The sequence below is a fragment of the Cibotium barometz genome, chromosome 2 (genome assembly GCF_041138505.1).
Source record: "Cibotium barometz isolate CiBa-2024 chromosome 2, ASM4113850v1, whole genome shotgun sequence".
Taxonomy (NCBI): Eukaryota; Viridiplantae; Streptophyta; class Polypodiopsida; order Cyatheales; family Cibotiaceae; genus Cibotium; species Cibotium barometz.
Window position 1 is genome coordinate 48,997,560 of NC_141047.1, and position 22,083 is coordinate 49,019,642.

Genomic DNA, 22,083 nt, shown 5'->3' on the forward strand with positions numbered 1-22,083 from the left:
CACGATTTTGATAGCTTTAAGCCATCCACTAGAATGAGAATAACTTCTTTAGCCCCTAATTAATTATATAAAATGGTGTGTCTTCAAATTTTAGGGAAAAAACTACAAAATATTTTAGAAGGGCCATAAGGGTGCAAAAATGGCTTGTATGAGCCCCCCCACCCCCCCCCCCCCCGTACATAGTATTTTTGCACCCCTCTAGCCATCACGATTTTGATAGCTTTACACCATCTACTAGAATGAGAATAACTTCTTTAGCCCCTAATTAATTATATAATAGTGTCTTCAAATTTTAGGGAAAAAAAATTTTGAAGAGCGAGAGGGGTGCGAAAATACGAGGCCCCCGTACACATCATTTTTGCACCCCTCTAGTGATCACAATTTTGATAGCTTTACACCCTACACTAGAATGAGAATAACCTATTTAGTCCCTAATTAATCACAAAAATGGTGGAAATTAAAAAAATAACTTTGGTTTGGTAATCAATGAGCATGCAAAAAGATATTGAGAACCACATGAAGATGTACTACAGTCTACAAGAGCAAGGCCATCCCTTTTGATCTCTAATTTACCTTAATTTTACAAAGGAAATAGAAAATTACATGCATTCTGATTTTGAAGGTTTAAAATCAATCATGTCTTGTATTTACATCATCTTCCTTTCCCTTGCATTCTTCACTTTGGGAAAAGACCATTTAAGGAGACCAACTTCATGATGTATTGGGTTGCCTATAGAGCATCTTAATTCCATGATATTTCCATCCTAATAGCAATTTTGATCTACGTCCGATTTTAAGGGATTTGAGTTTTAATATTCATAAAAAGCTTCAAGTTTTAGGAAAAAAACTACAAAAATTTTAGGAGAGCCAGAGAGGTGCAAAAATTTTATGAGAGCTAGAGAGGTGCAAAAATGGCATGTACGAGGCTCCCGTACATAGCATTTTCACACCCCTCTGGCCATCACGAAAATGGCCTATATAAGGCCCCCATACACAACATTTTCTCACCCCATGCCCTTCATGATAGTTTATTTTGGATTGATAATTAAAAACCATGTGGGCTAGAAGGGTGCAAAAATGGCCATTGCACGAGGCCCGGAGGGGCCTTTTGTGAACCCTTTTGGCCCTTTATTGAAACATGATGGAAGATATATTACACAATCAAATCAAATAGACAATCAAATATACAAAAGGAAGATATAATATACATAAAAAATTCATTAAAATCAAAAGTTGATATACATCAAAAATTGAGATACATCATTTTTTGTTCCCCTTTTCTCTGTGAATACGATAGGCCAATTGCATATCCTTTACCATTATGGGAGCTTTGCATGGATGGCGCACAAGTTGGTGTCCTCAAATAGATTAAGAAGATATGCTTCAGCGGCTTCTTGGAAGGCCTCAAGGGAAACCGATCGCATCCGACATTCCATCTTGTATTCCCATAAAATTTCTTTGCACATTCATGAGAGAGGTGCCCTCCGGATGAGAAGCTCTACGGACTTCTGATAGTGCCATAACTCGTGGAAAGCCCTGAACCCTGAGCATCTTTTGCAGGGCAAGGCCACAAGGAGGAAGATCGATGGGACATGGTTGTAGGGGGCGAGGCCTATAATAGGTCGACTTCCTTCTGTTTCTTTTTAGGGCCGGCGGTCCTTCTTCCTCTTGCTCCCCTTGCTGCTCTTACTGTTATTGTTGCTCTTGGTCCTGCTACTTCTCTTTCTCCCCTTGCTGCTCTTGATGTTGCATGTTGATGTGTGGCAAGGTCTTTCCCCCTATGGCTAGGTGGTTGGGAATCTCTATGTGTTCCCATGTAGGCTCCCGGCAGTCGGTGTTGATGTTAGTTTTTTGTTGTGCTGATATCTTCCGTGTCGTAATCCACCAACTTTACCTGATTACTTGGCCGGGAGGATGAGCTAGCTTGCTCTGTCAATTTTTTCTTGAGTTTGCAGTTGTAATGCTCCAAATTCTTGTTTGCATTGTCCCTCAATCAGGCATATCGTTCTTTGCTCATCTTCTTCACTGTTTGCTTTGTCCGCGCCATGGTGAGGAGAGTTGAGAGTAAAGATGGGAATGCTCTTGCTGGTAAAGAATGGGCAAAAATAGTGGTTGACCTTTATTTATACAAGAAAATGCCATCATTGCAATAATTTTAAAAAAACCTTAATATTAAGAGGTCCCTTATGCGTGCAAACAAATCATACGCATGCTAAATGCATGGGACATCAATTGAATATGTGTTCTCATTGAAGACTATTGATAAAATTGAGGAAATATTTTATTGGTCAGGAAGGACACGAAATTAGCCTTTTTGGCCAAATTACACAGTAAATTTTTGCACCCTTCTGGACACTTATCACAAAGCATCAAAACACACAAATATGTGGAATACCAAGCATGTCATATTTCAAAAATCAACATCTTGAGACTTCTTCAAGTATTACAAAGCAACGTAAATCTTTGGGATACAATTCAAGTAATCAAAAAAACTATATTTGAAGATATTACAAAGCTTACTCACTACCAATCAAACCTAGCAAGTTAAGTATATCAATCTAACAAAATTGGTAATGACGCATGACTTCACGATCCTCATAACCACGGGGGACTCCAAAAACTACAACAAAATTTGCACCATAGACTGCCGGTGCTCTGCAATGTTCCTAGCAAATCGCAATGCCCTCGTGTGGTCCGCTTGTGGTATGGAGGGGTCATTACGTGGCCTCCTGCTTTTGTCAGCATGGAAAAATGAGCCATGCAAATGCTACATGAAAAAACAAAATTACCAATATGGGTAGCAAGGTTGTGCAAATCCCTGACTTCTAGCTCCTAGGCTGAGAGGGCACCCTCATCAGGTTGGATGGGGACCTCAATAGAGAATAAGTACTGTGCGAGTTCGGAAGCAGTGATTGTGCCATTGCTTGTGTGCTTTCAAAGTGCTTGTAGAAAATGGACAAAAAGAGATAGGGTGCTCATTTATAGTGGCCAACGTAATCATTAGACGAAACCTTAGTTTTTTTTAAAATGTCACGCACTAAAAAAACAGGTTTTTAAACACGAAAGATAACATGGTTACATATTAGGCAAAAAAGAACCATTTACATTCTCAATTATAACACCTGATTACATTCAATAGTAGATAGTATCCCCAAAGATTAGCTACACATCAATCCTAGGCCTCATTCAAGTCTATAGGGACCCATGCTTTACCAACTCTCCTACGTGTAACCCTCCATGCTGCATGACATGGAGGTCCTATCCCTACCCTCCATGCTGCATGACATGCAGGTCCTATCCCTACCCTCCACCTTGCTGTTTTTTGACCCTTACTTTTTATTTTGGCAATTTGGTCCAATTTGGACATTCAAGCCCTCTCCCTTGAAAGGTTTCTTCCAAAGGTATGACGGAAGAACTAATCAAACATTTCTTTGAGATAGTTTAATTGAGTCCTGCCACCTCCATGTCTTGTGTTCTTGAAATAAACTCCCCTTGCACAGTTATGACTTTTGTCCATTCCTTGGGTGCTCCACATGTTAAGTGAGCCATAGGCGTTCATGAAATATGCACCACCATGAGCGTACAAGATGTGCTGCAGATACCAAACAAAACCACCATTTAGGAAAAGTGCATTAGAAGAATAAATTTGTTTTGCAAAACCTTTAAAAGCATTATATTACTATATAATGCACAATATTCAATTCACCCCATGTGCGGACCACGGCTTCAATGAAGCTTTTCAACCCTGCTTGAAATTGTTTGTGATTTTTGTCTGTTGTGCTGCTTTGACTCATCAACTGCACTATCTTATTGAAATTTGCCCACACTTGCTCATGCAAAACAACAATGTTTGCATCCAAGCAGTCCAAAGTAGTACAAGCATAAAGGTCTTTCGACAGCTCCATCTCTTCGTAGGAATATTTTCACCTTCCTTGACATGTTGCCTATCTGCATTTCTCTGAACCTTGTCCCGTTTGTTGAAAGGCTTATGGAGAAACCATCACACCTTTCCTCAACTCATTGAAACCTTTTGAGCAACCATATGTGAAACTCCAAAGGTATTTTGGTTAACTCGTATCTCCACATCGCCCCCATGGCAACCAATGTCATTTAAAATCTTCTCCACTCTAGCAATTGCCTCATCCTATCGATTTTTATCGCGCATAGTGAATGCCTAGTCTATATGACACTTTAAGAGGCGGTCAAAGATACACATGAAAGCATGCAAAGTACAAAAGTGAACATTCCTAAGAGGGAAAGGAATTATGGGGTTCCAGCTATTATCCCTTAAGTCCCTATATGGAGGAGCCAACATAGGTGATGAAAGGACACCACTATCCCACTCTCCCTCACGATTTCCTATTTCCTCGCATTCCTCTTCACCATTGGTTGTCCCCTCTGCGTTTCTTCTTGGTTTTTTGTTTCAATCCATGCATGTACCAAGGGCATGGGCGAGCTGTATTTGCACCTTAAGTGCAACCTAGCATACACTTTATTGTCTTCAGATCCCCGCCAAGATGCCAATCAACGTCAAATCTCCCTAAACCATCAACATCCAGCTTCTCACCCCCTATTTGTGACTTTATTACATCACTAACCCAAGGCAACCTCTCAAACACCCATGATAGCAACGTCAAAGCTCCCTAAACCATCAACATCTAGCTTCTCACCCCCTATTTTGTGACTTTATTACATCACTAACCTAAGGCAACCTCTCAAAGACCCATGATAGCACCTCGTGTGTCTCCTTGGGAACCTCAAATGCTCCTAACCACCATATATCGTTCTCTAATTGAACACTCACCGATGGTTTAGTGTGTGAAATATTGTCATTCCCTTGCTATTAAGAATGAAATGTTGTTATGGGCTGCCGCACCTCCAAGAGGGAACTCAATACATTCACCTAAAGGATGAGCAATAGAACACAGCTATCGTAGGGAACTTACCAATGTTTCAAACTTGAGTCCCTTGAGGCCTCCAAGCTCACTTGTTAAGCTCCAAACCTCTAAGCTCCACCTCCACGCTGTCATCGTAGAGTCTCTCACACTATCGCATAAGGCAATCTCTCTCTCTCACTATCCCACAACAAGCATGAATCATACAAGCATAGAAGAGGCACAAATGCTAGAATGCTCTCTCTCCATCTCGCTCAAGACACAAAGAAGAGCTCTCAATAGCACAAAAAAGGGGGATTGTCTTTTCTTTATGGGAAAATGCCTTATATACATTTGGCCCTTGAGTTACACTTGGCACCTGAAACTTACTTAGCTAGGCCTTGGGTGGCCAATATCTCATAATGTATAACTTTTATAATGCCATTTCATGACACTTATGAATGTCGTCAATTTGAGGAGCATACTTGTTAATCCAAAATGAGATTAACATCCCCCCCTTTCCTAGTGTAGGTTCTGTTCACAAAACTTGTTATACTAAGGTCTAAAGACCTCGTCACCGAACTTAAGTTGATAGAAATTTCTTCATGATTGAAGCTTCTTGAGGGTACCTTAGACGATGGTAATACGACATCATGCCCCAGTCAGCAGATGGGCCTTGATTCATGTCCAACTGCAGTTGCTTAGCTGCATAGCCATCATAGGGCTCTTTGGGTTGATCAATTAGGACCACGAGCAATTTCAAAAGTCAAACACTTGTCACTATTGCTGGGTCCAGGATAGGACGCCATGCCCGTATCCAAGTGAGCATCTGTTTCCTTTGCTCTCGTATGCTTGTAAAGGTTGCTGGAATGAAGACCAAAAAATTGTAACAGATATGGAAGTCATGCTGCTTGGCCTCCTAAAACTCCAGTGGAGTCCATCTTATCTTTAGGGGCATGTACAATGGGTCAACCTGCTAAGTTGGTTAAGTATTCTTTCTGCCAGTTTGGCTGTATTCCAAAATCCTCTAGTTTGGGTTGTGCCTCATCTTTGACAATTATGGCATAGCCGCCTCTTGTGTGTATGGGGTAAGTCTTTCTCCACCCGAGAAAGCAATAACTAATCATGAAAGTGACAATTCTGATCTCCAGCAGGTCAGCCAATTGGGGATTGGCCAATTTCATGTGTTGTGCCACATTAGTCCATAATGTACTCTCTCCAGCCAAGAGACATTGATGACAAGGAAGCGATATAGCTATATATGCCTTTATAGGGTGTCACACTTCCATACAGTGATACAACACACCCAGAACACCAGACCCAAGAGTATGTACAAAACTTTATTTCAATTCAAGTCTTCGCCTCTACACAGCCCAGTAGCACATACACTTAATCAAGATCCTCATCTTCACACAATTCAAAATGATAAATATACTCAGGCCAGGGAGAAAAAGTTAAATCCAACCATTCATTCTCATCCACATGCAACAGTAGAGACCAAACACCATCATCTACTTTTGATGAAAATACAACTTCGACATGGAAACCTGTCAATACAATTCCAAGAACCTCAAACCCCAATGCCCATTTCTAGGGACAGATACATGACTAAAAAGCACTACAAAGTCTTCACACTTCCATATCAGCTTTGCAAAATATCAGACCAGCTCTCATTTTCTCCCGTCTTCTTCATGGTAAACCTCAAAATAGGCACTCAAATGCTGCTGTTTTGGCTACAGCCACCAATTCAGATCAAAATGAGCCTTTCCTCCTCCTGTTCTGGACCTTTTCTGCTCCCGAAAACCTCCAACCTCACCCCAATTTAGCTCGGCCCACTCCTCCTGGTCTCTTGCCACCACTGGAATCTCTGAATTCTTACTGTCCTTCATGAAAATGCAGTTCTTGGCTCTTCCTTGCTTACCGTAGCCTCCTCTCAACAAATTCAGCAACTCAGGCTCACAATTTCCTCTTCACGCATCCATAGCAAGCTTTTGAGCCGGTTTCCTTTGCATCCACAGCTTCACAGTTTCTTAGGCAACTCTTCCAGGCTCTCCATCTCCACGCAAAACTGCAAATGAGCTCTCCAGGCTCCAGAAATCGGGCGCCTACTCCAGGAGGCTTCATGAGCCCTCCAGACTAACAATTGGCTTCCTGCATGTCTTCCAAGTGTGCAAAATGTCTTCCAGACTACAAAGAAAGATGTGATATTCAGATCTTCCTCTGTACTCTCCACAACCTCCTGACATGCATCATAAGCTTCCCGATCTTTTTCCTTCAAGGCTAACATTAACCGAGCAAAATATTTCTTTAATCATAGACCATTCACTCTTCTTTTATGCTTCTTTCCATTAATTAGTAAGTTGATAGCTTCCATTATATCAAACTTTTTCTCAACTTTGTATGGACCTTCCCACTTTGTCTAGAATGCAGTATGAAATGTACTATCCAGCTTGTTATTATACCTGAGAACCAGATTACCTTCTTCGATTCCTTTTTGCTTCACCTCCTTATTATCTTTCTCTTGTCTTTTCAATTGCAGTGGCATAATGATCAAAAGCTAGTTCTCTATCTAATTGGATTGTTTGCAAAGCCAACAATCTTTCTCTGTATCAATTGATAGGTTCATATCCTTCTTCAACCAGAAACTTCAAAGCTAGAATTTCTACATCAATAGGCATGAGTGCTTCTTTCCCATAAACTAAATGAAATGGTGAGAATTGTGTGCCAGATTTCACCACAACTCTGTATGCCCATAATACACGATTCATCTCTACATCCCAATTTTTGACATGACTTTCTGTCATTTTAGTCATCATCAACTTAAATTCACCATTAAATTTTTCATTCAAACCATTGCATTGAGGGTGATAAGGAGTGATATATTTGTGGTTGATGTTTAGTCTTCTACATAAGTGGTCAACTACCTCTCCTCGAAATCGAGGATCGTTGTCTGACAATAACTCAAGAGAAATACCAAATCTGCAGCATATATGTTCATACACAAAATGAGCCACTTCCTTACTATCTACTCTCTTCACTGCCTTCACTTCTGCCCATTTTGATAGGTAATCCACCGTAGTAAGCATATAACACTTCCCTCTGGCCGTCTTGGAAAATGGTCCAATTGCATCCACCCCCCACCTCTCAAAAATGTCATATACCAGCATGATATTTCTCGGCTCCATTTTTAAGATTCTTTTTCCCATTCTCTGGCACTCATGGCAAGACCTGCACCACAACAAGACAAAGCACCTACAGACGTGCACACAGACGTGTTTCCTCAACTAAAAAAAAAACTTACGGGCGCGTCTATCTGCACATCTATTAGTGCGTCTACATACCCGCGTCTGAAGGCACATTTAAAAGATAGCAAACAGACGCAGAAGCGCATATAGACGCGCAAATAGATGCTCGGGGACAAATTTACAGACGCATTCATAGATGCGTTTATAGACGCAATTATAGAGACATTTGTAGACGCACAAATAGACGCTTCTTGAACAGACAGACGCGTATATAGATGCGTTTATAGATGTGCTATAGAAAATTTTTTAAATTTTTTGTGCTTGAACAGAATGCTGTGTATATTGTGTATGCTATGTAGTTACAGGAATCCCATTTTCACATTGTGTAATTCAATTCTCACAGCCAACTGCATTTTAATTAGCACTCTTGCAAAGCACGTCTATAGCCGCCATTAATTACAATTCCAAATAAAACATTACAGCTCCAAAACGTTTAGTTACAAAGGCATTAATTGATAGCTCAAAAAGTGCTTATATGTACATATAGCATGAAGCTAAGCCACGTCCTGTGGCTTCAAGTACCAAAAATAAGAGGAGTGTATATACAAGAGGCATGAAGCCAAGCCAGTGGGCTAAGTACAAAAAAGAGTAGCTAGCACTACTCCTCGCTCCCTTCTGCGCTCCCTTCTCCGCCTCCTTCTTCCTCATCTTCTTGTGCAGGGTCTTGTAAACAAGGGACAACATATATCAATGTATGAAAAATTAAATCTTTATTTATAATATTGACATTATTTAATTACTTTCAAATACCTGGGGGGACTCTCCAGTAGCCTGGATATACTGCTCCTCAGTAATCAACCTATCATTATAGAAGTGCCTCCATGTATCTCCTCTAGGATGGTGGCGATGGTAGGCTGTCTCGACAGGAGTAGGGTACCTGCCCACGATATCAAGCTACAAGATGACACAATTTGCGGAGGGGTTAGTACAAAGAAACAACCTCCTAATAAACTACATAAACAATATAATTTGAGATCGATACTTACAAACTGGGCCTCCCATGATTCAACACCCCCTGCTCCAAAATGCACGCTTCCATATTGCTCCATTTGGATCCTTCGTGCCTCCACGTGCTTTAGACTAGGTTCCTCCTTTGCTGACTTCATTGCTTTCCTCCACTCATGCTTGTGAGCGGTGTGGGGAGGGCCCCTTGGTGGTTGACCTCCCTGGAGCCTGGCAAGCTCCGCTAGTGCATGGCTCTTAAGCAAAGATCTTTTATTGCTAAGTATCGAATACTCTTTGACTTGGCCCATTTATCTATGAACTGAACATTGGGGGGGTTAGGATACCTAGAGCGAATAGCAACGAGGGTCTCATCAGCCAACCTCTTTGGTTGATCTTTGTAGTGAATAAAGCAATCTCTGTAATTGTTAGCAATTACAGAGCGCATGAAGGCCATGATGTCCTTCCCCCGTGCATCCATCAAGATGCCTCCTATCTGAGTGATGTCATAGTAGATCGTACCATCACCCGGAGGCACTTCTAAATCATCTGAATCATTCTTGTCCCCACCACCACCCCTCCCAAAGCACTGTGCCATGCATCCCCCACCGCTCTCCCTGCTACTACGCCTGCTAGTGTGTCGTGTCGAGCTAGTACGTTGGCCACCTGTATAGCTGGAGAACCAAGTGTCGACTGCACCGGAGTACGCTGACAGCTCTGCGAGGCAGAAGGGCCTCCTGACGGCATGGGGGAAGGGGCATAGGATGGTATGGGGGAAGGGCCTCGGCTATGTAGTCGGCTGGGCTGTGTTGACTCTACTGGAGTAATCTCAAAAAAGGTGTGGGGTTGGGGTGGTTTGGAGTCTATAGTGCTGACTCCTGGGGGGTGTTTAGAGTACCTGTCATGTAGCCGTATAACTCCCCAGGACTAGGAGGGTGTCCCAAAAGGTTATATAAGTCCCGAAAGATGGTCTCAGGTGAGCCTGAAGAGCTTCCTGGCCACATGATAAACTGGGAAAAAGAAAAAAAGAAGATTACTGAGATGAACTGAGAAGAGAAAAAGAAGAGAAAAAGAGAGAAAAAGAGAGAAGGAAAGAGAGTAGAAAAAGCATGCATAGCGGGGATAAAAGAGAGGAGAAAGGAGAGAAAAAGAGAGGAGAAAAAGAGGGGATAAAAGAGAGGAGAATAGAGGAAAAGAGAGGAGAAAAAAAGAGAGAAAAAGAGAGGAGATAAGAGAGAAAAAGAGAGACAAAAAGAGAAGGAAAGAGAGGATAAAAGAGAGAAGGAAAAAGAGAGGAAAATATAGAGTGCAATCCATTTTTTCAATCATGCTTTCCCTTTCCATCATTCATGCAATCCCCTTCTTCAATCATACAATCGCTTTCCATCATTCATGCAATCCCTTTCTTCATTCATGCAATCACTTATTTCCATGAAAGGAGAGGAAAAGAGAGGAGAAATGAGAGGAAAAAAGAGGAGAAAAAGTGGGGATAAAAGAGAGGAGAAAGGAGAGGAAAAGAGAGGAGAAAAAAAGACAGAAAAAGAGAGGAGAGGAAAAAAAAGATAGAAAAAACACGTCTATCTTCACGTATAACAGTGCGTCTATAGATGCGGCTATTTGTTTCCAACACAGAGTAGACGCATCTATAGACGCGCTCTTAGACGCGCTTTTAGACGTGCTCTCAGATGCGTCTATAGACGCGCTCTGACAGACATACTATTCTAAAAACTCGAAAAGGACATGCGCCCGACGTGCCCGACACAAAAGCACAATAGCTGTACCAAAAACATTCGTTTCAAAGAGAGCAAAGGACGAATCCAAAGAAAGCAACTTTCAAAGAAGATCAACCCTAAAGAGACTTATCTTGGATAGAGGTATGGAAGCTTCTTGTCCTTCTTCAAAGCTGCTTCTCTTTCTTCTCTTCCTTGTTCACCCTTTGCTTCTCTTTCTTCTCTTCCTTGTTCACCCTCTTCTCTTGTGTGCTTGGAGATGATTATGTAAGCATGGAGATAAGTGTGGGTGCTTGAAGATAAGTGTGGATGCTAGGCTATGGATCTGTTAATAGCAAAGCAAGCCCGTTAAAAGTATGTGAAGAAAAGCAAGCACGCTAAAAGTAGGTTTGAAAATGAAAATTACGTCTATAGGCATGTCTAATGTCACGTCTAATATCGCATCTAAAACTACGTCTGTTCTGTGTAGTGCACGTGTATACACGCGTCTAAATGAGCATTTAATTGCGCGTTTATAGCACGGTTTAGACGCGCCTATAGACGCGCACCACATAGAATAGACGTTGTTTTAGACACGCCACACAGTTTTTAGATTAAATATTTGATACAAGAGCATTTTTTTGGGTTGTTTATTTGTAGGATGTCTTCATCTTCAACAAGTAGCTCCAGTGAGGATGAATCCCTCCGTATCCACTATCGCGAAATGTGGTTGGAGCAAAAAATCAAATGTATGTGTGATCGATGTCGAGGAAACATGTATCGTGCACGTAGGATTACACTCAATCACATCTCAACGTATGGAGAATGGGATGCAACCGTAAACCTGGTAAGTGTTAAAGAGTTAAGGTTGATTGAGATACCTATGGGTGTTCATATGTTTGAGTTATGATCCCGTTTTAATTTGATACAGGATGCAGTGCCACACCCGCATATGTTGCCCTATGCTCCGTGAGGAGGCAAAGCGTCGGCGATATGAGGTGGGATCTTCAGGAGGGACCGTTATAGATGCAATGGAGGAGTGATGGTGATAGTAGCCCTCCGCCATTACCTCATGGAGGAGGAGGTGTTTGAGGATATGGTGCGGGATTTATATGTCCATCAATCCAAAGGGAGGGATGATAGCATGGAGCAGGATGATCTTTTTACCGTAGCATCAACTCCACTGTTTGAGGGATGCACATTCTCTGTTCTACGTGCCTCCCTTGAGTTACTAAACTTGCAAACCATCTATGGATGGAGCAATGCAAGTTTGAATGCATTACTCAAGTAAGCGTTAAAGTCTATTTTGAAAACATGGTGAATTATGCTAGTGGGTCAATTACTCGAATGCTTTTCCTCATTTATGGTATTCACGTGCAGGGCTATTGTGTAAAATGCTTCCAAGGGAGAATAAATTACCGACCTCAAGAGATATGGCAAGGCAACATGTGACCTCTCTTGGAGGATTAGATTACAAGCGCATCCATACATGCGTCGACGATTGCGTTTTGTTTTGTGGACTACATAAGGATGCAAGAGAGTGTCCTACTTGTGGAGAGGTAAGATATAGAGAAGATCTCAAAATTTTGGACATGCCATCACGTCTATTGTTCAGGTCTCACTACATCGAGTTACCATGCATGTTTTGTTTGTGGTCCTTCGCTTGTTGCCTCTTGGGCAAACGCATTGAATAAGGTCATCTATGAGAATCACCATCGATTTCTCCCACACTTGATCATCCTAGATATGTTGCCCCTCCCACAATCACTCACAGCGGGAGATTGGATGAGAATTTGGGACGGTTCCACGACTCCTCCACCACTTGGCATGAGCCGGTAAGGGTTTGTAACTATTGTGTGCTATATTGGCTAGAAATAAAGATTGCCCCCGCTAATACCAGCTTTTGTTTAGATACTCCATCTTTTATCGTTTACCATATTGGTCCCACCTCGAGATAAATCACCTGCTTGATCCCATGCATATCTTCAAGAATGTGGCATCTACCATTTGGGATCAATCACCTGCTTGATCCCATGCATATCTTCAAGAATGTGGCATCTACCATTTGGGAACATTTGAATGGGACACGAGATTCTGTAGGCATAAGGGAGGATCTACGTACCATAGGGAGGATGCGTGAAGCTTGTTGGCCCCACAAGAGAGACCAAATGGGAGTGTTTTTTTACCTCGTGCACCATGGAGGTTATCAAAGCTAGAGATGGTGACGGTGAAGCATGCTATTACTACAATTCGTACTCCCACTGGATGCATGAGGTGTTTAAAGGGGGCCTTTACAAAGAGCAAGAAAAGAAGTGTAGAGCAATTATATGGCTTGAAATCTCATGATTGGCACAAGATGCTCCAAGTAAGTATTTTATGTGCATAATATCTTTTTCCTTTCAAATTTGTGAGTGTATTAGAAGCAACTAATCAACCATTCCTCGTGTGTTTAGTTCATACTACCTACTAGCATTTCTTGTGGTACATCGAAGGACGTGAAAGATTGTATTTACAAGATGGGCGAGCTTGTGAGGTACTTTACATGATACAAAATGTGATGCGTATCAATTCTCCATGCAAGGTGTTCATATTGCTAATATGGTGTACTTTTTCATTTCTAGGTATGTGAGCTCAGAGGAAATAGATCCCACACCACGCTTGAGAATGCTCGAGTTATGTCAGTGGAGGTGGTTTGTTTAGTGGAGGAGACATTTCCATGTTCTATTCTCACACAAGCCAACTACATCTCATAGTGCATTTGGTGGATGAGATTGCTATATGCGGTACTATACATGCACGATGGTTGTTCTTCCTTGAGCCTTCATGAAGACCTTGAAGGGTTGCGTGAGACAAAATGCAAGACCCGAAGGTAGCATGGCCAAGGGTTGGTTGGTACAAGAGACACTTGTATATATTTCTGAGTTTCTTGTTGATGTGGATAGCTCGCTCCCACGACTATGGAGAGATGATGAAGACCTAAGGATGACCTCTATTATGCCTCAAGAAGGGAAAGGATGCAACAAAGTAATAGACATGGAGTTGCTTAATAATATCAACCTCTATTGAGTGCTTAATAGTGATGTGATGAAAAGATGGGTGACAAGATACGAGGATGCAAAGGCAAGAAGACAAGAAGAAAGGGCCCTCTTTCGTACACAGCATGGATCTCATGTGCCATACCCTCAGTATCTAAGAGCACTTCCAAAGGATGTTCGTGTGGATTGGCTACTTGACAAAATGGAGAAAGCAGAGAAAGATGAGGGGATGCATATCACAATGGAAGAATGGGAGTATGCTAGGGGATGCATGAGCAAGGTCGGTATATAGAATGTTATGCATAAGTTAGGAGCTTTCAATAATTTAGATTGCTTATTTAATTGATTTTGTCTTGGTGTAGTGCACTATGCTCAATGCTATATGGTGTCAGGGCAAGCATTTTTGAACACAACGGATTGATGATAAGAGAAACATACACGATTGCGGTGTCATTGCTAGCTTTGAGGGAGCCAATGGAGCCATGGATGATTATTGTGGCATAATCCAAGATATTATTAAGCTTGACTTTCGACGCTTCTTTGTGTATGTTTTGGATGTAAAGTGGTTTAAGGACATGGTGGAAAGAGGCCCTAATGCAGCAATCAAATGCCATGCAAGTGGCTTTGTAACTATTGACTCCACAAAGTTTTGGCGGCAAAGTAAGAAGGACACACTAGTACTACCGCAACAATGTGAACAGGTACTGTACACACATATAAAAATACTCACTTTTAAATATTTGATACCTTCGATGCAAGGAAAATAACATGATTGTATTTGTGTTTGAATTAGGTTATCTATCAACCAATCGTGGATAATAACAGATGGTGGCATGTCATACCTATTATGCCACGTTCCAAAGTGATGTATAGTACATTTACGAATATGGAGCGTATGGAGGATGATCATGGCCATGGAGGTGATGATGACCGTGATATGAGAGAGGAGGATGATCATGAGATAGGAGATACAGATATTGAGGCCATTACCTGTGAGAGGACGAGCCTACCATTGGTGATGCTGATTTCGATGAGCACATGAGTAGCACAAGTAGTAGTGGGTTGAATGTATTTGTAGATCTAAACACTTGTTTGGATTTTGAAGTAGATAGTTTGGCAAGGGTTGATCTCATTGAGGATGAGATTGAACCGTAGCCCATCATTGATATTGGCTAAACTATTTTACATATTGTCTCATTCTCCTCACCTCACTTAATTTTTGTATATGTGGGTTTGCAAAAAAGCATTGATGTTTTTGTTAAAATTATGTGCTTTGGTAATCATGGGTAATTTTTGGAAAGCAATGATGTACATTTATCAGCCTACACCAGAATCTCACTTTTTGTATTCTCTGTTTTGCGTCTAAATATGCGTCTAATTCTCAGTGTAGACGTACTAATAGACGCGCTAATACATGCATAAATAGACGCACTGTTAGACGTAGTGTTAGATTCTTAGTGTAGACGCACGAATAGACGCGTCAATACACGCGCAAATAAACGCACTATTAGACGCGCTGTTAGACGCTCCCATAATTTCTCTATTCAAGCAACGCCTATAGACGCGCCCGCTATTTTGCGCATCTATCAAGTGCGTTTATAGTTACTTTGTGTTGTTGTGTGCACCAGTGTTGAATATCCTTCTCGATGGAAGGTCATACATAACCCTCCAGTAATATCGTCAGCAAAGTGATCTTAAATGCATAATGACCTCCACAAGCTCCCTGATGATTTGAAGATAGAATATGATATATTTCTTTCCTCCAGGGGATTCTTCTCAATACTTGATCAGCTCCTTGCTTGCATGTACAATTCATCTCCAATCATGACATAATGCTTACTCTTCCTGATAAAATGATACTTTTGGCCTTTTTTGAGCTCCTTAGGCAAGCGACCTGAGAGTAATGAATGGCCTTCCTACTCTCTAGTCCAACGCACTAAATACTCACTAAAACAGTGAATGCGTCCTAAATAACAACCACACACAGCCTAAATCCTAGAAACACACACCGAAAAGACATCTTTTTATATGAAATAATTTACAATGTTTTATTTACACACACCCACATAGACACACAAATGGAAAAGAACAAACTACTACGACCCAACAGATCATCAAGACACAACTTCACCATTCTAAACTGAATAAAGAAATTTAATGTCATGAAGATGTCAGCTACCTGATCCTCTGTGCTGACATAAACAAGGTCAAGGTCTCCTGCTAAGACCTTCTCTTTGACAAAATGATAGTGGACCTCTATATGCTTCGTGCGAGCATGAAAAAATGGGTTCTTGGCCAACTCTATATTGCTAATGTTGTCACAGAAAATGACAACTTGTCTATCCACTGATAGACCCAAATCTGCAAGTAGCTTCCTCAACCAAGCTACCTCACATGCTGCCATAGCAGCTCCTCTGTACGCGGCCTCTATACTGGATAGAGCAACCGTAGGCTACTTCTTGCTGCTCCAAGTCACAGCAGCGCTCCCCAAAGAAAACATGAATCCACTTGTAAATCTTCTATCTGAGATACTACTAGCCCAATCAGCATCTGTGTACCCATGTACACATATCTCTGTCCCAGTCTCATAGAATAGTCCACAATGCAAATTTCATCAAGGCTCATATCTGAGCCACTAGACTCTCCATCAACATGAGAATGCCCTACAGAAATGCCAGGCATACCAAGGGGCTCAACCACTTTCTCTTTTCCTTTACGTGATGTACTAATCACATTTGCAGGACTGGTATTATGACGCAGCCTACCACTCCATGGTCTATCAGTAGACCCACTAGATGAGGACTCTCCTGGTCCACTCAAAGACTGTGATTGCTGCTGACCTGCATTCTGTGCAACCACACTTCCACTCACATCAGCCCCAACAGCTTCTTTTTCAGCAGCATACCAGCGACTCATCTCATCAAAGACAACATCCCTGCTTACCTTCAACTCACGTGTAGCAGGGTTATAACACCTATATCCCTTTTGCTCAAGGGAATATCCAATGAACACACATTTTTCTGCTTTTGGATCCAGCTTAGTTCTCAGCTCATCTAGCACATGCACATATGCAATGCATCCAAAGACTTTCCGATGAGACAAATCTGGTTTTTTGCCAGTAAACCTCTCCTCTCGAGTTACATCATGTATGGCTGCAGTTGGAGTCCTGATCATGATGTATACTGCTATAGAAATAGCCTCAGCCTAGTAGCTATGCGGCATATTCTTCTCTTCCATTAATACTCGCGCAATCTCAGCAATGTGCCTGTTTTTCTGCTCAACAACTCCATTTTGCTGCGGAGTGTATCTACATGTAAACTGTCTCCGAATACCATTCTTCTTCAAAAATTCAGAGAACCATTAGAGAAGTACTCTCCCCCTCCATCTGACCTTAGGCACTTTACATATTTCCATGTTTGCTTTTCAACCAAAACTCTAAAATTCTGAAAGTGAGTGAACACCTCACTCTTCTCCTTCATGAAATATACTCACACTTTCCTTGTGCGGTCTCATCAATGAATGTCACATAATACTTGCAGCCTCCCATAGACATGGTCTTCATAGGACTCCATACATCTGAATGCACAACATCTAGTGCATTTCTGCTCACATATCTGTTACGTGGAAATACATGCTTTGTTTGCTTTCCAAATTGGCATGCTTCACATATTCTCTGCATACCTTCCACTTTAAATTTTAGCAGCCCTGTCACAATTCCTTTAGTCTGCATAGACTTCATTCTCTGCACATTTACATGTCCAATTCTTTTATGCCAAATGTCTGTGTCTGCAACTACTCCAAAACCATTTGGAAACATTGCAGCACTCATTTCAGGCATGTCTACATTCAACGTAAACATTCTGCCCACTCTGATGCCTTTTACAACCAACTTGCACTTGTCTTTAAAGTCTTCAACACATAACAACCATCAGGGTTAAACCGAACCTGCAAACCCTGCTCAATCATCTGGCCAACTGAAACCAGATTCTTTGTTATGTTCGGAACATGAAGTACATCTGCAAGGTACTTCACTTTGCCATCCTGCATAGACAATGGCACATCTCCAACATGGGCAATTGGATGAGCCGTGTCATCCCCTGTTTCCGCAAAACTTGGTCTTTCTGGGTTTTTCATCTCCTTGAACCACTCCCCATGACTTGTCATGTGGTTCGAAGCACCTGAATCCACATACCATACATCATCTTTTTGTACTGCATCAACATTTTCAGACATGGCATTCACGACATGCTGCATAACAAACAACCTTTCATTATCCTCATTATTTCTGCTTGAGGACGCATAGTTGTTTTGCTGCACTTTCCCATTTTGCATGTCAGCTTGCTTCTTATAACATTCTGCCTGCACATGTCCACGCTTACCACCACAATAATAGCATTCACGTGTATCATTATACTACCTTTGCCAATTTCCACGGCCTCTTTGACTCCCCCTACCTCTGAATTTGCCCCTTCCACCTGCGTGTTGTTGTTGTTGTTGTTGTATATTCTGGGACTGTTGTTGTTGTTGCTACTGGCTATAATTTTGATTACCTGTTCGGCCACCTCCTTGACCGCGTCCACGGCCTCCTCTGCCTCGTTCTCTTCCTGAACTTGTTTAGAAGGCCTGTTGCTCTGAACTGTTGTTGTTGCTGCTGGCTATAATTCTGATTACCTGTTCGGCCACCTCCTTGACCGCGTCCACGGCCCCCTCTACCTCGTTCTCTTCCTGAACTTGTTTAGAAGGCCTGTTGCTCTGAACTGTTTTTGTTTTGTGAAGACTATTTGTCTTCACCCAAGCTCTTCTCTTCTATAATCAGCATAGACACCAAATCTGTAAAGTTGGGAATGTTTTCCCGAGTCTGAATAGACATCTTGAACGCCTTTTATTGTGGCTTGAGACCATATAGACAGACCTCCACCTTATCATCATCATCTACTGACACACCAATAGATGCAAGGGATTCCACAATACCCTTTATCTTCAACGCGTAGTCATTCACAGACATGCTCTTTTTCTCCACAGTATGAAGTTCATTCTTCAACTGTATCTTACATGCCTTGGTATTTGTTTCATAGAGTTTTACCAAGGTGTCCCATGCCTCCTTGGGGGACTTGGAATCCTGAATGTGCCCAATCATGGTGTTCTGTATACTAATGGAGAGCCAATACATGACTTTCCTGGCTCCTTGGTTCCAGTCTTTAAACTCTTTCACATCTGCAGAGCGGTAGGATTTATGTCCGGTATCTCCGGTGCCTCTTCATGCTCACCTTCTATGTAGTCCCAATAGCCCTTTTCCATCAGGAAATTCGTCAACCTGAACCTCCAAGCATGGAAGTTATTCTTATCAAGATTCTCAGGCACAACCTGTGTTATGCCATCATTTGACATCTTGCCAGACACACAATTTTACCAGAAATAGCACTCTGGTTTGTCCTGCACAAATTGCTGTATTTATGCAGCGGTACTATAGTACTCTCAAATGTCACAACCAGTGACCTCAATGTGCATACATACACCCAATGGCAACTACAGTGTCTGCACAGTCAATCTGTCTTCCTGCAGTTCTTAAAACAGAGTTCTGCAGAGAATCGATGACTTACTCGCCGGCTCGAAATCGCCTGCTTTCTGAAAAAACGGAGGTCCAGACGCGCCCAAAACGTGTTTTCGGCCCAGAAAATTCTGTCCGATAGGACTATATAGTTGCCCTATAGCTTTAATCCTGCGAAGAAGCTCCCGACAAGGGTGTAGTCACCAACACAAATAGGGAAGAGTAGTTGAAGTTCTTACCCTCGTACCGCTTCCTGTGGTTCTCTTGCTTGCAGCTCAGCCCTTAGTACAAACCAGGCTCTGATACCATGAAAAGATGCAAGGGGGAAGAGAGCTTGAGCTCTTGCAAGCACACACACACACTCACAAAACCCTAATAGAGAATACACAAGGTGAGAAGCTGAAAATCTTCTTCTTCATCACTCAACACTCAACACACCATATACAAGATAAGAGTACTCATAATATGAAAGGTACTCAACGAATACATACACGGGTTCTCTATAGTGTGAACCCAACTAAATGTGCTGGCGCTATAACTGTGCCAGTCTCTAGAATGGCTGTCACACAGCCTGTCATCCCATTGGCCGCATATCACCCATGATCTCACCAACCATGCCAGTGGTGTAAGTGTGGGACCTATCCCCCAGGCGGGTCATCAGTGTCCACCGCCTCACTAGACGAGCTCCATATCTCAACATCCTGCTCATTTGCTTTCCTTGGATTTGCCAACCTCTTCCACTCTCTCTTGAGCTTCGGACACAATCCAAGCAATTGGGCAAAAGTTATATTGCCTGCCCTTCCTTTTAAATCACCCATCAGGGTGTATTCTTCTTGACCTTGACTGATACGCAAATCTGAAGTTTTATAGCGTCTTCTTGGCTTTTTCTTCTTCTCTAGTTGAGGGCTGATGTCAAATTGGACATGTTTTCCTTTCTTAGATGACGGTTCAGCTTCCGCCACCATTGCACTTTTTGTCCTCTTGGACACGGGCAGGATCTCTGAAATAGTCTCCACTCCTATCAAGCTAAGAGCCAATCCCTTTCCTTTATCTTCTTGTTTAGCTCCACTTATAGAGGGCTGACTTGGATCTTTTACCTCAATACTAGGATCTCCTGATCTATCATTAGTTCTTTGCATCACGGGATAAATTTAACCACCCACCCTGGCCAGTTTATCACATTGAGGGCTGATATGTCCCCACTCCCCGCAATTCCAGCATTTGACATTGCTTGAATAATAGCCTCATCCTCTCCCTGATCCTCCCATATTTCCTTCACCTGTTGGCAAAATATCTCTTCTATTATTTGGAGCACCCCGGCTTCTTCCCCTTCCACCTGCTTCCATCTAATTCAAACTTAGCGACTTCATCAACTCTACTGCCTCATGCAAATCATCCTTTAGAGATTTATCTTGCACAGGAATAGGCATAATCTCTTTCTTTATGTATGCTTTGATTGTCTCAGGACTACTTACCATTTTCGGAGATTCCTCATGCATTCCCAATTGCCACAACCTCTTTACCTTTAGAGATTTATCTTGCACAGGAATAGGCATAATCTCTTTCTCTGCGTATGCTTTGATTGTCTCAGGACTACTTACCATTTTCGGAGGTTCCTCATGCATTCCCAATTGCCACAACCTCTTTACCTTCCACTCTTTCTCTTTGGCCACCCTTACTGCCTCATCAAAACTGTCCAAGTTCTTCAACTCTACTTTCAACCGTATTGTAGGTTTCAATCCTGTCAACAAAGCGATCTCTCTTAATCATCCGCGGAGGCACTTCTGGAATAAGAGACTCACACCACAAACTCCATAACCTCCCAAACTGCATCAAATATTGATCTACATCCTAATCCTCTTCTTGCTTCACCTTACACAGATCCTTCCATAATTCATTTGGACTCCTTGCCTGTGCAAACCTCGCAAGAAATGCAGCCCTTACCACCGCATACTCCAGATTCTGTTGTGATGGATGGGCAGTCCTAAAAATAGTCACCTGAGTTAACAACAATGCTTTCGCATCTCCCTGCAGGCAATAACTCAAAATCTAAACTAACATTTCCGGGGCTGCCCTGTCTTTCATCAAAGCTGTAAATTCCATCTTCTCCACAAACCTAATTGCACTCTCCTGTGGCGATCCCCAATACTCTCGAAAATCTTGAGTCATCTCCCCAATCTTTCTTCACACAAACCCTTGTCTTCTTTCACAAACCAAAGGAAATTTCTTCCTCTGTGGAGGCACCAAAAAGTGATGACAAGGAAGCGGTATAGCTATATATGCCTTTATAGGGTGTCACACTTCCACACACTGATACAACACACCCAGAACACTAGACCCAAGAGTATGTACAAAACTTTATTTCAATTCAAGTCTTCGTCTCTACACAGCCCAGTAGCACATAAATACACTTAATCAAGATCCTCATCTTCACAGAATTATGATAAATATACTCGGGCCAGGGAGAAAAAGTTAAATCCAACCATTCATTCTCATCCACATGCAACAGTAGAGACCAAACACCATCATCTACTTCTGATGAAAATACAACTTCGACACGGAAACTTGTCAATACAATTCCAAGAACCTCAGACCCCAATGACCATTTCCAGGGATAGATACATGACTGAAAAGCATTACAAAGTCTTCACACTTCCATATCAGCTTTGC